The sequence below is a fragment of the Vombatus ursinus genome, unplaced genomic scaffold (genome assembly GCF_900497805.2).
Source record: "Vombatus ursinus unplaced genomic scaffold, bare-nosed wombat genome assembly UNPS02012319.1, whole genome shotgun sequence".
Classification (NCBI taxonomy): domain Eukaryota; kingdom Metazoa; phylum Chordata; class Mammalia; order Diprotodontia; family Vombatidae; genus Vombatus; species Vombatus ursinus.
The window spans coordinates 3419032-3436199 of record NW_020952097.1 but is presented as its reverse complement, the minus strand read 5'-3'; the positions used below and the strand labels follow the sequence as shown (position 1 = coordinate 3436199).

At 37.3% G+C, this 17168-nt stretch overlaps 1 pseudogene; it reads right to left on the bottom strand.

Annotated features, from left to right (window-relative positions):
* The window catches only part of LOC114039836, a 119009-nt pseudogene that overhangs the window by 33458 nt on the left and 68383 nt on the right, over positions 1–17168 (bottom strand).

Genomic DNA, 17168 nt, shown 5'->3' with positions numbered 1-17168 from the left:
TGAAAATAATAATTTGTTGATAGAGCACTTAAAGTTTGTAAAGTGCTTTATAAATATCTCATTTGAGCCTCACAATAACCTTGTGATATACTACAAATATTACTGTTTTCATTTTGCAGATGAGGAAATAAGCATAGAGAAATAAACAACTTGCCTATGGTCACATAGGTCTTCACGTGGGAACTGATGTTTGAGCTGAACTTTGAAGGAAGCTCAAGATGCTAAGGGAGTGAGGAAGAAGTACGTTTTAAATAGGAGACAGCCTGTGCAAAAGCATGGAGATGGGATGCAATCACTGAGAAACAAGTCCAGTTCAGCTAGACTTTAGAGGGGGTAAAAGTGAGTAGTTTGTAATAAACCTGGAATAAATGCTGGAGCCAGATTCAAATGCCAAATGGGTTTATATTGGATCCTAGAGGTAATTAGGAGCAACTGGAATTTATTGAGTAGGAAGTGATATGGTCAAATCTGTGCTTTAGGAGTAACTATAAATAAATACAAAAACTATATGAATAAAAATAATTTTTTTCTTGTTTTAACTTTTTGTTGATAGCTTTTACTTTCACATCATCTATATATATATATATTTTAAAATATATTTGTCCCTTATAAGAATTACAATTAATAAACATTTATTAAGTGCCTTCTATGTGCCAGGCACTGTGCTAGGCACTGGGATTATGAAAAAAGCCAAAAGACAAGTCCCTCCCCTTAAGGGGTTTACAGTCCAATGGTGGAGAACTTTATTTTTTAATATGGTCAGTAAAACTAACCAACATAGGAGTTAAGTATGCTGTTTGTTGGACAAGTAAACACATTGACTACGCCATTTCTCAGGAGTGCTTCTAGCACTTCACTAGCAGGTTCACTTTTGATCTGGTCAGACAGGAAGACAGGAATGGAATCATAGTAAGGGGTTAAATAAGCGTACTTTATTCTAGTCTAGTGTTCTTTAAGGGAGTTTGTTGATAATGGGAGCTCCAACTCCTACAGCATTCCATAACAACCCTTCTCCCAGGGGCCGGCGTGAAGGGGGGGGTGCAATTACCTCTCGTCTCGATGGGGTCAATCGAGACCAGCACAACTTGTGCACTCCCCTAAATATCCTCAAGCTTCAGTGGGGCCTGGTTGAGGCAAACACACAGATTTTCCACCCAAACCTTGATGGGGGCCAATTAAGGCACACACAGCATTCAGCCTGCACATTCACTCCTATGTCCCCAGTCACTGACCGGTGCCCACTTGCTTTATAGGGCAACAGACAAAGAAAGCATATTGCCAGCAATAGCCTAACAATTTTACATCACTTCATCCCTATATCTGCTGTGACTGTGCAATAGAAATTGTTTTGAACCATCATCGTGAGAACTCATATCTAACACCTGGAAAGTAGAGATTGTTATGGCTGTGGATCCTGGGAAAACTCTAAGAAAGAATAACAAAAAATTCACTTTACATACACTAAAATTCACCTTCCTTACATTATTACACTCTGTTCCACATCAAGAAGTCTCCCACCTCCATGCAAAGATGGGAGGAAGATGTATTTTTATCTTTTTTTTCCAGCTTTTTTATTATTTATTTTTAGTTTTCAACATTCACTTCCATAAGATTTTGAGTTTTAAATTTTCTACCCCTCCCTCTCCTTCCCACTCCCCAAGATGGTGTGCAATCTGATATAGTCTTTATTTACACATTCATATTAAGCATATTTTCACATTAGTCATGTTGTAAAGAAGAATTAGAACGAATGGGAGGGACCATGAGAAAGAAGAAACAAAACAATAAAAGAAAAGGAGAGCAAATAGTATGCTTCCATCTGCATTCAGACTCCATAGTTCTTTCTCTGGATGTGGATAGCATTTTCCATCATGAGTCTTTTGGAGTTGTCTTAGATCCTTGCATTGCTAAGAAGAGCTAAGTCTATCAAATTCACTTGTCACACAATATAGTTGTTACTATGTACGAGGTTCTCCTGGTTCTGCTCGTTTTACTCAGCATCAGTTCTTATAAGTCTTTCCAGGTTTTTTCTGAAGTCTACCTGCTCATCATTTCTTACAGCATAATAGTATTTTACCACAACTTGTTTAGCCATTCCCCCATTGATGGACATCCCCTCAATTTCTAATTCTTTGCCATATTTTCATCTTTTGATACCAAGCCTGGTCATTATAATTCCATGGCATTCAGTTTCAGTTGTTTTGTTCCTTCCATTTATATCATTGTAGTCATTGTGTATATTGATTTCTCCTTATTTCATTTTGCATGGATTCATATAAACCACCCATACTTTGAATTGTTCATAAGAAGTATCACTTTGAACCCTTTGACCCAGCAATACCACTTCTAGGTCTGTATCCCAAAGAGATTATACAAATGGGAAAAGGACCCACATGTACAAAAATATAGCAGCTCTTTTTGTGGTGGCAAAGAATTAGAAATTGAAGGGATGCCCATCAGTTGGGGAATGGTTGAACAACCGGTATATGAATGTAATGGGATACTATTGTGCTATAAGAAATGATGAGCAGGTGAACTTCAGAAAAACCTGGAAAGACTTATGCTGAGTGAAGTGAGCAGAACCAGGAGAACATTGTACATAGTAACAGCCACATTGTATGATGACTAAGTTTAATAGACATCTCTTCTTAGCAATGCAAGGATCTAAGACAACTCCAAAAGACTCATGATGGAAAATGCTATCCACATCCAGAAAAAGAGCTATGTAGCCTGAATGCAGATCAAAGCATATTATTTGCGCTCTCTTTTTTTTCTCTTTTTTTCTTTGTTTCTTCTTTCTTGTGGTTTCTCCCATTGGTTCTAATTCTCCTTTACAATGTGACTAATGTGAAAATAGGTTTAATATGAATATATATGTAGAACCATTACCAAAGTGCACAATGTCTTAGGGTAAGGGAAGGGAAGAGATGGGGAGAAAATTTGGAATTCAAAATCTTATGGAAGTGAATGCTGAGAACGAAAAATAAATAAATAAATAAGAAATATCACTTTGGTAGCTATGTGAAGTTGGCACTAGAAGTAGAGATGCCAATTAGGAAACTTCCAATAGTCTGGCAGGGGTCAATAAACATTACATGCTTACTATTTGCCAGGCACGATGCTAAGCACTGGGGATACAAAGAAAGGTGAAAGACAGTCCCTGCCTTTAAGGAGCTTACAATTTAATCGGGGTAATGAAGGACTGAACTAGCACAGTGACTTGTGTGGGTTGAGAAAAAGGAATGTATGCAAGAAATGTGGAGGTAGAATTAGTGAGACTTAGGCAACTAATTTGCTATGAGATATTTGTAAAAGTGCTTAGCACAGTGCCTGGCACATTTGTTGTTGAATCGTTTCAGTTGTGTCCAACTTTTTGTGACCTCATTTTGGGGTTTTCTTATCAAAGATACTGCAGTGGTTTGCCGTTTCCTTCTGTAGCTCATTTTACAGATGATGAACTGAGGCAAGCAGGGTTAAGTGACCTGCCCAGAATCACACAGTTAGTAAGTACATGAGACCAGATTTGAATGCTGAAAGTGACTAAAAGCAGGAAAAGTGAATGCACAACTTCCCTAGGGGTAAGCCTTTCCCCTAGGAACTTACAGCTACAAAAATACAAAATATCTAAGTTAACAAAAGAGGAAATAAATCCTAGCTACTCCAATCTCGGAACAATTGAGCAAGCCATAAACTCTATAAAGCATTTAAAGAGCAATTCATCTATATAGTACATACATTATTCTGTCCAAATAAGGATGGCATTCCACCAAACTCATTTTATCAGAAAAATATGGTCATAATACCCAAATCAGTGAGGTATAAGGCAAGGCAAGCAAAACTATAGATCAGTATGTCAATATCAATGCAAACAATTAAAAGATTTTATTTTCAATATGACCAAAGTTGATTTATACCAGGGATACAAAAGTCATTCAAGATTTTAGGAAAACAGCATAATTAATCATTAATAAAATTGTACACTCAGTAAAAGCTTCAACAAACTATAAGATATATTAAATATGCCAAAAAAGCATAATATTAGAATGCTACTTCCTTCATAAAACAAAACACATGTGAAACCAAGAACTATCATTATTTGTAATGGTAAAACATTAGGAGCTTGCTCAGTTATTAAGAGTAAAACAAGAATGCCTGGGGCAGCTAGGTGGCACAGTGGATAGAGCACTGGTCAGGGAGTCAGGAGCACCTGAGTTCAAATCTAGCCTCACACACATAACACTTAACTAGCTGTGTGACTCAGAGCAAGTCACTTAACCCCAACTGCCTCACAAAAAAAAAACAAACAAACAACCCAAGAATGCCCTCTATTATTTCATAGTATAGGAAACACTAGCTATAACAATTAAGGCCCTAAGCACTGGTATGGAAGAGGCAATATCCCAATTAGCAGATGACATGTTGATTTACCTAGTAAACCTCAGAGTATAAAAAATGAGACATTCTGCAGGAAAAAGAGACAATAGCATGATACTCAATACATCCACAAGTAGTTTTTTTTTTTTAATATTACTACCAAAAGTTAAGAGGAAAAGATAGACAAACTCTACTTAAGATAGCTACCAAATGCAGAAAATATCTGGAAGTTAACCTACCAATGTGTATACAAGTTAAATACAACAGCAAAACAATGTTTATATTAAAAAATTGAATAACTGGGAGGTTGTATCATGTGACTGGATAACACCAATATAGTAAAAGTAATGATACTACATAAATTAATCTGCAGTTTTAGCACTACCAATCAGATTGCCAAGTGATATTGAATTGAATTAGATAAAATTAAAAGGGAGGGGCAAAAGGTCAATAATACTAAACTTGCATATATTTATGTACTGGTGCAAAGGATAGGTGGATATATTTGGAGGTTATGTTTGGAAATAAAGGTAATATTTTTTTAAAAAGCTATTAAGCACTTACTATGTGAAAGGCACTTCATTAGGTGCTAAGGATATAAAGAACAAAAACATCCCAGAGTCCCTGTCCTTTAGGAGGGCAGTGTTTTCTACATATAGAATATACAAGAAATTTTAATTTCTTAAATGAAGATACAAGGTAGGAGAGAGCACTAAGAATTAGGAGTATCAGGAAAGATTTCATGGAGGACATAGCACCTGAATTTGAACCATGAAGGAAACTAAGAATTCTAAGATAAAGAGGTGAAGAGGGAAGGTACTCTAAGCATGGGGGATAGCCTGGAGTCTGGGGCCACCCTGGACAAAGGTGTGGGCATGGGAAATACAGTGTCATTTATAGTGGTGAAGTAGGCCAGTTAGGCTAACAAGCAGAGGAGTTTATATTTGATGTTGGTGGCAATAGTGAACTGCTAGAGCATTCTGAGAAGGGAGGTGACATGGTCAAACCAAACTGGCCTGCTTGCTGTTCTCAATACATCATTCTATGCTGCCTGTTCCCTTGAAAATTAAAGAATAATGGGAAAGGGGAATCTAGCCTTAGCAGATCTCAAATTATAATGCAGTAATTATCAAAACTATTTAGAAAAGTAGACCATTGGCATCAGTGGTTGTTGTCCTTCATTCTTGAAGAGGACCAAAATGCTAGAATTAAGTTACAATGTGTTCAACCGTGGCTGATCAAACCAATACAAGCTCAGAATGCTTTACCATTAGGTGGGGAACAAATAGTTCATGTGACCATTTGGGGTGGATTCTCTAAATTTGTGCATCTCGTATTTCTTTTGAGCTATTTCAATTCTGCTTTGCTTATAGAGCACAGCATCTTTTCTGATGAGGGCGCACCATGCTGAGCGGTACTGTGCCAATGTCTCCCATATCTCACAATCAGTTCCAAAGTTATTCAGAGAGACCTTGAGAGTGTACTTGTATTGCTTCCCATCAAATATTTGTGCAGAAATATCTGGGAAAATCCAGTCATCAGAGAAATTCAACCAGATGCAAACCCTGTCTCTTGTACCTAGCTTATCATGTCCAGGCTGTCTAGCTTCAGAACATACTCTTCAAAAACAAAGACAGTAATATGAAAACAGCTTCAAAAAAGCCTCAAAGAATAATACTAATTGGACCCAAGCCCAACAAGAATTTCTGGAAGAGTTAAACATTTAAGAGTGGTAGAGGTAAAATTGGGAAAAGAAATGAGAGTGATGCAAAAAAATTATGAAGAGAATTAACAGTTAGGTAAAAGAGGCACAGAAAGATACTGAAGAAAATGATACCTTAAAAAACAGAATTGGCTTAATGGTAAAAGAGGCACAAAAATTTACTGAAGAAAAGAACTTCTTAAAAAGTAGAGTAGGCCAAATAGAAAAGGAAGTACAAAAATTCACTGAAGAAAAGCATTCCTTGAAAAGCAGAATTGCCCAAATGAAAAAAAAAAAAGAGGTACCAAAGCTCACTGAAGAAAATAATTTTTTAAAAATCAGAATTGGGCAAGTGGAAGCTTGACTTCATAAAACACCAAGAGACAAAACAAAGGCAAAAAATGAAAAAAAAATAGAAGAAAATGTGAGGTAAAAACTGATCGAAGATGGCTTTCTCAAAGTCATAAAAGATAATAGGATGACAGTGGGGAGAGTCATAGTTTTTTAAGAATAGGGGAGACATGGGCATGTTTGTAAGCAACAAGGAAGCAGCCAATAAACAAGGAGAGATTGAAGACTATTACTGAGAGTGAGGATAATAGAGGGGATAATCTGCTGGAGAAGACAGAATGTATTAGGATCATCTGTGCATGTAGAAAGGTTTGTCTGGGCAAGAAGGGCCATCTCTTCATGTGAGATGAGGGGCAACTATTTGATTAATGTGAGATGAGCAGAGAAGAGGGAGCCCTTGTGAATGAATGGCTTCAATTTTTTAAAGGGAATTTTACAACTTGGAGGGGGAATCAAGTTGAGGATTGTACGCTGTTGTCACTATTTTTTGCATTTTGTCTATGTGGTAGGTAGAGCTAATCCTGGGTTTTCCTGTTAATAGGCAGTAAGATTATTGTAATGCTGGCAACTGGAGCACCACTGCTGTGTATATGTGCAAGTTACCTGGCTAATAATATCCAATAGCTTTGTTAACATCATACTTCTCCCCCCACCCCAGCCTTGTGATTTCATTAGTTTGAAATTCCTTCACCCAATGTGACAAATAGCTTTTCTGTCATTTATAATCTTAGAGACTGGGGCACTGAGAGATTAAGTGATTTACTTATCTAGAGTCACACAACTTGTATGTGTTATAGGCAGAGCTTGAACACTGGTCTTCCTTACTCTGGGGCCAAATTTATATCCACTACATCATAACCCATTAAATACAAGGTGTAGTATTGTTACAGTGATCAAAGAGTTAAATTGGCTGGAGAGTTGACATGACTGAAGTAGACCTGGGCAAAAATTGGCTTAGGTCCAAGGATATAGAGACTGATAATGTACTTGGTAAATCACGGGAAACTGTAAAAACTTTTATTAGTCAACAAACATTTATTAAACACAGCACTGGAGTACAAAAATCTTGTATGTAGTATGTACACACAAGATATATACATAGTAGATGAAAGGTAATCTAAGAGGGGAAAGCACAAACAGCTGAGGGAATGGGGAACGGGACAAAGTTCCCTGCAGGGAATGAGGTTTGAGTTTAGTCTTGAAGGAAGCTGGAGAAATTAAGTGGCAGAAGTGAAGAAGATCCTAGGCAGGGGCACAGACAGTGCAAAGGCATGGTGATGGGAGATGAAGTATCTGTGTCTCAGTCCTTCCTTGGTAGGGAATATAGTATCATTCTGAAAATTATTTGTGATTAAGGTGGACTAGAAAAGGGAGAAGAAAAGAAAGATAATGACAGATGGAGTATAAGTTGAGGGCTTATTTAAAACAACAACAACTTGATACATGTAAGGAAGTATTTGGGGCATTATTAGATAAGATTATGATGACACGTCCTGTGAGATGAATAAAGAGCGAGATGTGGTCAGGGTCGGGGGGGGGGGGATCCCAGATGCCACTAAATACACTGGAGTTTTTCAGTAGAACAAAGGAGGTAGTAAGTAAGCAGTGTGCTTTAATTGCTTTCTTTGTCATTTTACAGGAAAGCCTAATCACATCTTTGCAAAGAAATCTGATCCAAGAGTTCTGTGAAATAACAGTCTGGAGCTGTTATAAAGGATCAACAGAGGCATGGAAATGAAGGGAGAGAAGGGAGAAAGGAAGAATACGTCTCCTGCTTACATGTGGTGTTTAATGTCACATAGATCCCTGCAATGGGGATTTTAACTGGGGATGTAGACTAACTTGGGATGTAGACTGACTCTTTCCCATACTGGTGACAAACCAGCCGATGACAGGTCATGCAGGCCAGTCCTTGTACTTCCAGGAAGCTATGATTCTAGAAATGTTGCTTTAAGCTGAAAGGATCTAACCTGTTTCCAATGTTCCTATAGAAATAATGTCATACTAGGAAGTGCTTTGTACTTAGAGTTAAATGCAACATCATCCATATGGGTACTAGATTTTCTCCATGTATCTCACTGCAATGTTTTGAGAGCAACATTTTCCCATGTCTGGCTAAATGACATCATCATAGTTTTTCCCAAGATAGAAAAACTTTTCCATGTTGCTTGCACCAGTTTAGATGTGGATTTGCTGCGCATAAAATTAATGAAGAAATTGCCATTTTACTTCGGAAGACTCCTTATTAATGTGGCAAATGAACCAGGTATTGACTTTGAACTTATTTATACCCTTGCCATCAAAGATTTCATCATGAGGCAATACATTTTTAGTGTACTGTCTGGTGCAGGTCTGCAAAGGGAAGAATGTAATTATATCTAGTAGTGCACAAAGGCATTTAGAAATGAAGGCCATATGATCTAACAAAGTTATTGTGGCAGCAGAATTGACAAATTACAGAGCAATGCTTCTTCATGAAGAAACTAGACTTTTGGGGTATTACTATTTACACAATAAAGACGCATAGAACTGAGGAGACAGTATTCTAAGAGTGAGGACTTAAAGCAGTGTTTTGACTCTCATCAATCCATCTTTCACTTCCTTTTCATAGACTATCAGCAATAGCCAAAATGAAAAGTTTTTATGTGGCTCCCTGCTTGAATTTTATGTTGGAACCAATTTTATAAACACATATTTCAGTTAATTAAAAAAAAGGAATGGACATAATGAACCACCAGCAAAAACCTGAACATTAATTTAGATAAACTTTTTTCAAATGAAAAATGTTCTTTTGTCCCTAGTGCAAGTAAAAGAATATAGTTGAAAAAATGTTTTAATGCATTTAATGTATCTTGATTTTTAAATATGTGTGTGTGCCTTTTTAGTCAGCTGTATATCTGTAACTTTAGGACTGAGAAGTGGCACAGTGGCTAGAGTGCTGGGGCTGAAGTCAGGGAGACTCATCTTCCTGAGTTCAAATCCACCCTCAGACACTTTACTGTCTTTGCGACCCTGGGCAAATCACTTAACCCTGTTTGCTTCAGTTTCTTCATCTGTAAAATGAGCTGGGGAAGGAAATGGCAAACCACTCCAGTATGTTTGCCAAGAAAACCCCAAATAGGGTCACAAAGAGTCAGACAAAACTGAAATAACTCAACAACAACACCATCTTAAGTACTCAAGATAAATAGTTATGTTTAAGGGAATACTAAAATTTGCTTTCTGAGTTAAACTTATAGTAACCCTACTTACTAACCCTTTATTAGCCATAACTAGCCCTAACCATCTCTTCCCCTCAACCCCCTCCCCCAAATATTGAACTGAAGCAAGTAATTGCTTACTGTCCAGGTTTTTTTTTTTTCTGTTTTGTTTTGTTTTTTGGCTAGGCAATGGCGTTAAGTGACTTGCCCAGGGTCACACAGGTAGTAAGTGTTATGTGTCTGATGCTGCATTTGAACTCAGGTCCTCCTGAATCCAGGGCCAGTGCTCTATCCACTGTGCCACCTAACTGCCCCCAGGTTTATTTATAAAAGAGCACAGACACCCTATTGGATCACTTTTTAATGCACTATATATGTACAATGTATAATATAAAACATTTTATTGAAGGTATAGACATTTTCTAAGCAGTGTAACACAATAACTAATCACAAAGATTTGAGTGAATATCAGTGTGCTTATACAAAGTTCTTCATCATTCCTATCTTACAATTTCTACAAGTTGTGGAAAGTGATGTTAACTACCATGAAGGTCACATAATTAAGAACAGCATCTTTGAAATAACTTTGGCATACCTGGGGAGAGTCATTTCCCCATTTCTGCTTTCTGCAAAACTGATCTAGGGATATTGGTTTACTTTCCTTTTTCTGAATAGAAAGATCCCTGAAGTAATTGGTTATTGGACATAAGACTGTTAGCTTTTCTGTGGCATCCTGTGCTGGGGTTTCTATGCTAGAAAATGGCTATCATTAACCTTTGAGAATCTGAAGGCCTCATTCATCCATTTTATTTCTGTGCTACCTGGAGCAGGGCCCATATTCCCTGTATTCTTGTGCTCCTACGGGACAATCAAGTTCTTTGCCAGTCATATGGAAAGTGTTTTAGTCAATACTTATTGAAATGAATGGCAAGGTAGTGAATCCTGGAGCTGGCCAGCTTCCTGTTCCACATTTACTAATGATTTCAAACGCTGTTTTGTTTTGGTTTTTTTTTTTTGGATTCTTAGAAATAGAGCCAAATTCCAGTTTATCAGGATAACAACTGAAGCTGTATTTTAACTTCCTTCAAGATTCCCTATCAATATTTTTTCACTGAATTAGGATACTGAAATCATTTTAGAATTCTTCTAGGGTTAGATGATCCAACTTCTTGATCTAGAATACTAGTGGCCAAAGTAACTATTATTTTGAGGTAGAAAATTCTAAAAGATAAATTGATCTTTTAGACCATAGGCTGGAAGAGTGCTAGTATTCATATATTCAACAAGCAATAAATGCCATAGCAAAGCTACTATATGCCAAGTATGGTGTGATTGGAGGCAAGAAAATTATTTGAATGTTAAGTCTCTATCTATAAGGTATGTGCCATTTTCCCCTTTACACCATTCTCTCCTCTCCTTTGCTGGTTCTGTCATAGTCAGCTAGGTAACCCAGCAGCATGAGAAGTTCCCCTAACTGCTGGAGATCACCTGGAAAGTCTATACAATGAGACTGAGGTCAGTATTTGAGGAGACTCCCCAGGAGAAAGGTGGTATGTTGGGGAGTCAAACTCAAGACAGGGTGGGGAAACAACTTCCTGCACAGTTAGGAATATCAGCCTGAGAGGGCAACATTTGTGTATTTTGCTGTAAGAATCTCAGGTGATAACATGGGTACAGCAGTCCAAGTGTAGACTTTTAACTCTCTGTATGCAGACAAACATTAAGACAAGGTGATATATTCAAGGTACCAAACGAATAGCATCAATAGGCCCTACAGAAGCTCAGAGGAAGGAGGGATTACACCTGGCTGAGACAATTGGGGAAGGTTTCGCAGGAGAATAGCTCTGAATGAAAGGTAAAACCCATACACAGAAGGTGGATGATGTGCAAGGAAAGCAGGTGGCAGGTGTAGTGTGAGGTAAACATTTTAAAATTCCCACTTCTGATTGAGGGACAAGCTTGTGGTGGTAAGTACACTCTGTTGCTTTGTATCTTTCACAAGATCATAGAACTATAAAGGAACTTAGTGATCACAGAGCGCAACTCCCTAATTTCATAGCTGAGGAACCTGAAGTCTAGAAAGAAGTGAATTGCCTCATGTTACACAGTTAGCCTAGCTAGTGGCAGAGCTAGGGCTACTAGATTATCTTCTCTCTTGCAGAAGTAAACATTTTAGAGTGGGAAACTACAGATTATAGATTCAGGAAAACTATATCCTTTCTTTCTGACACTTTTTCTTTTAATGCAGTGGGATCTGTGAACTTGCTTTTAAAATTATTTTGGTATTTCAATATAATTGGTTTCCTTTGTGATGGTATGTATTTTATTTTATGCATTTAAAAACATTCTAAGAAGGGGTCCATGACACAAAAAAAAGATTACTACCCCTTGAGAGAGAGAGAAAATGAGAATAAACTGTACTTGTGGGCTGAAATAGAAGCTATCAGAGCCTGAGCCAAATGAAGCTTACAGGGAAGAGGTGTGGCAATGGAGACACAATGTGAAGTCTTTTAATAGTTGTAGCACTGGAAACTGCTACTATAATTAGGGTATATTGTCACCAGGTGGGAGCTATATAACAAAGTTAGCCTAAGAGGGAAGACACAAACCAAACAGAGAGCTGATGATATATAGATTGTTAGGTTTTTTCTTTTAATAGGGAAATATACAGTTTTGTTAAAATAGTTAAAAACCATTAGCCAGTGTCTATATATATGAATTTTACAATGATGTATAAGGTTTGAGCAATCAGTGAGAATTATAATCAGTGTGAATATATATTTATATCTATATACACATATATACTCACATCAACATGAATATATATACAAATATTCATATACATTACATATAAAAATATATACATACATATGTATATATTCTTTTAGGATAACTGAAAAGAAATGCCCAAGATATATTAACCTATACACTAATTTTAAACCTTTCTTCAAAATCTAACATCACCTTCTTGGATTGGTACAAATTCCAGTGCTTTGATCCAACTAAGAACATGTATATAGTACTTCAGGGTTTACATAATGCTTTGGATCTCTTACATGTCATTTATTAGTAACAGTACTAGTAATCACAGTATTTCACATTGGTCTAGTGCTTTAAGGATGAGTGATTTACTCACAGCAACTCTGCAAGATTGGCAAAATATTGTTATTCCTATTTTACAAATAAGGAGAAAAGGCTCAGGGAAGTGTTTATGTTCCTGTAGCTAGTGAGGTATGTGAGGGGAGCCTGTCTCCCTGCCCTCCCTCCCAGTCAGTTGATGTAAGCACAGAAAAGGGCAGATACTGCGGGTAATGAGGTATTGACAGTCTCCAACCTTGGATGTTGAACTCTCTGAACTCTGCTTCCTGATGGATGTGGTATTTCCTACTGGGCTGGGCAAGTAGCTCCACTACAAGACAGCACGGCCAATGGTGGTAGTGGTGGTGGGATGCCGAAAAGAGAAACTCCTCTTCCCTTCTTCCCTTTGGCAGAAGTACAGGGGTCACACTCTATAAAGCTGACCTCTGCCTTGAATTCCTGAACTGTTCAAAGAATATCACTAAGGTTTGCCAATGCCAAACTCCACTTCCAATTCAGACCTTTTTTCCACAAAGGGATGACAACAAATTTTTTACTCTGCTAGATGAATACCTCCTCAGCTCTGCTATTTGCCCCCTTACTTTACACCAATTAGCTGGGAGAAAAGGAATACCAAATTCCATCCTTCCTCTCATACACATATCTCCAAATACACTAGGTAATAGCAGAGCTGGGTCTTGAACCCAAGTCTTCAGGGACCCAGGTGGTGCAATGAAAGAACAATGGATTTGGAGTCAATCCAACTTGATATCAAAGCCCTTATCCCTGGTTTTTCAGAACTACCCTGACTTGAGCTTAAGGAATCATTTTTGGAACTACTTCTTCATGTCCCTTATTCTCCAATGAGAAAGTGTTATTTTCTCACTTCTTTTCCCCCCTTGATTACTCTGTAATCTCATCAACTCTATGACTTAAATGAAGCTACATGTCTCAATACCTGATACTTCCAACAGCCAAGGGAAATAAGAGTCTTCCAACACAGTAAAACATTTTGAATAGGAAAAAGTTGTTTTATCATAGTAAATGAAAATAAGTCTCTTCATCAGAGAAGATATAAGAATAAGGAAACAGAAAAAAAAGAATAAAGAAAAGGAATGTTAAGAATTAACGTGAAGAAGTCAGTGTGGTGTAGTAGTGGACTTGGAGTCAAGAAGATTTGGTTTTGAATTCTACCTGACATAGACTAGCTGTGTGACTATGGATAAGCCACATCCTCTCTGAGCCTGTTTCCTCCTATAAAATAATAATACCTAATCTATACCTCCCTGGGTTGTTGTTTGAGTCAAATGAGATAATGTATGCAAAACATTTTACAAAGATTTATAAAACTGTCACTTATTTTTATTATTGTATTTTAAAATATAACTTTTGGAAAATCATATTAAGATATCCTGAAATTCAGTGTTTAAAAGGTACTAAGGTTACTTGCTTTAGTCACATTTGTTCTTTATACTTTTTATAATAAAGATATGGTGTAGTGTAGTATAACAGTCAATTGTAAAAAAATTTTTTTTTGAAAGTAATTTTAAAAATTGAAATTTGGAGTCATATGACCTAGGTTTGAATCCTGGCTCCACTATTTTCCTCCTGTGTGGCCCTAGGCAGGCTACTAAATTTCTCTATCCCTCAGTCATCACTTCTGTAAAATTAAGGGGTTAAACTATATGATCTCTAAGGGTCCCTCCCAGCTCTAAATCTTGTGATCTTATTAAATTCATAAAGATTCTAGCACTGGACCACTTTTCATTCATTTGGGGAAAAGGCATACATGAAGAATATATATTGCAGGGGGAGCTCACTGAGAAGTCAACAAAATATCCTTATGATCTGAATTAGCAAAAATAGATCTGGAATTGGCAGTTTTATTACAGGGTTTACCTCCAATGTGGCTACTTTAGAGCTCAATAAGCGTTGACTAAAAGCTTAGAAGACTTTCCCAATTTCATTATATTTATGGATCCTATGTTGAATGGGTATAATAAATCAGTACTATTCATGTTCTCTAGCATGAATTTTATGATGATGAATGTTTTGAGCAATCAGTGAGAATTATAATCATAGTTTTTCCCCAGTGTGAATTCTCTGATGTTTAATGAGATTAGAGCTCTCACTGAAGGTTTTTCCACATTCATTACATTCATAAGGTTTTCCTCCAGTGTGAATTTTTTGGTGTTTAATAAGGTTAGAACTCAGACTGAAAGCTTTTCCACAGTCATTACACTTAAAGGGCCTCTCACCAGTATGAAATCTCTGATGTCTTATAAGGTTTCCACTTTGGCTGAAGGCTTTCCCACATTCGTTACACTCAAAGAGTTTTTCATATTCATTTTGCTCATTAGGATCTTCATTATGCATTCTCTGGTGCTGAAGAAATGATGAATGCATACTGAAGGCTCTTCCACAACCATTACAATGATATGGTTTCTGTGCAACGTGAGTTCTCTGATGTTTAGTAAGATTAGAATTCTGGTTGAAGGTTTTCCCACATTCATTACACTCATAGGGTTTTTCACCAGTATGAATTCTCTGATGTTTAGTAAGATTAGAGTTTTGGTTGAATGTTTTTCCACATTCATTACACTCATAGGGTTTCTCACCAGTGTGAATTTTAAGATGTCGAATAAAAGATGAATGGACACTAAAAGATTTTCCACATTCATTACATTCATATGGTTTCTCACCAGTGTGAATTCTCTGGTGCTTAATGAGGTTAGAGTTCTGGTTGAAAGTTTTCCCACATTCATTACACTCATAGGGCTTCCATCCAGTATGAACTTTCTGATGTTGAATAAAAGATGACCGTGCACAGAAGAATTTATAACATTCCTTACACTCATACCGCAGCTCTTCGATATGAAGTCTCTGGTGTCTGATAAGGTGTGAGCTCTGACTGAAAGCTTTCCCGCATTCTTTACATTCATAAGGCTTTTCTACAGTGTGAATTCTTTGATGTTTAATAAGGTTAGAACTTTCACTGAAGGCTTTCCCACATTCATTGCATTCATAAGGTTTTTCACCAGTATGAATTCTCTGATGCTTAATAAGATTTGAACTCAAACTGAAGGCTTTTCCACACTCATTACATTTATAGGGTTTTTCTCCAGTGTGTGTCCTCTGATGATCAATAAGGTTAGAGCTCTGACTAAAGGTTTTCCCACATTCCTTACACAGAAAGGGTTTCTGTCCACTGTGAATTCTTTGATATCCAAAAAGAGTAGAGTTCTGCCTGAATATTGTTTCATGTACATTAGACTTATAAGGTTTTTCTTCAGTATGGATTCTCTGATGGGTAATTAAATCTGAATTCTTTTTGAAGCTTTGGCCACATATATCACAAAGATGAGGTATCTCTTCTGTAGGAGCTCTCAAGTGTCTACCAGGGTTTGAATTCAGACTGAAGCTGCTATGGAAACCACTTCCTTCCTGGCCTCTCTCCTCTGTGGAGGCTTTCTTATGGATCAGTGTCACTGGTCTGAACTCTCTTTCCTGGGAAAAGGGTTTCCTAAATTTTTCCCCTGTGAGGTTTCCCAGATCTCCCTCAAATTTGCTTTGATATTCAAATGCTTCTTCATACCCAGGTTCCAGGGAAATATCCTCTTTAAGTCTTTCTGACATCATGTGCCATAATTCCATTTCTTCAAAAATGTCCTGTTTTTGAGATGATTTTTTTCAGTTCTGTCTTCACAATCTGAAACAATAAATATAAAACTCAACTGTTATTCATACCTTATTCTAGAAGAAAGGAAATAGGGAAGGAACAGGATAATCCAAATGAAACAAATGCCTCCTAAGAAGATGTGGTATTGATGGGGCTGTTGTGAGATAATTAATGTATGTAGAGAACTTTATAAATGTCAGCTAAAATCAATAATACAACTCGGATTTTTGCATGATTTTCCTCACAACAATCCTTATGAGTATTATTATGCCCATTTTATAGATGAAGAAACTGAGGCTCAAAGAGGTTACATGACTTGCCCCAAGGGCATATAAAAAGTAAATGCTGGAGATGAGATTGATGCAAACCCAGGTCTTGCCTTTAGTACAGCTTTCTTTCCACTATCACCCCACTAGATCAAGTCTGAGGAAAGAACAGTGAAGCAGGGAACCAAAGTGGAGGGAGGAATGGTGAGCAAAGTGGACAAAGTGAGGCTAGAGACTGAGGAGAACGCATGAAAAAAGATGGGAAGTATGGCTGGGGGATGAGCAGAAATGGGGAGCTCTGATATGAGCAGACTTCATCGACCATTTCAAAGACATACAAGCAAAGCTGTATACTAAGTACTAGGATTATAATGAGGAATAGATGTAATGAAGATCATCTTTGCCTTCAAGAAAAGGGACAGCTAGGTGGCGCAGTGGATAGAGCACTGGCCCTGAAGTCAGGAGGACCGGAGTTCAAATCCGGCCTCAGACCAAACATTTGACACTTACTAGTTGTG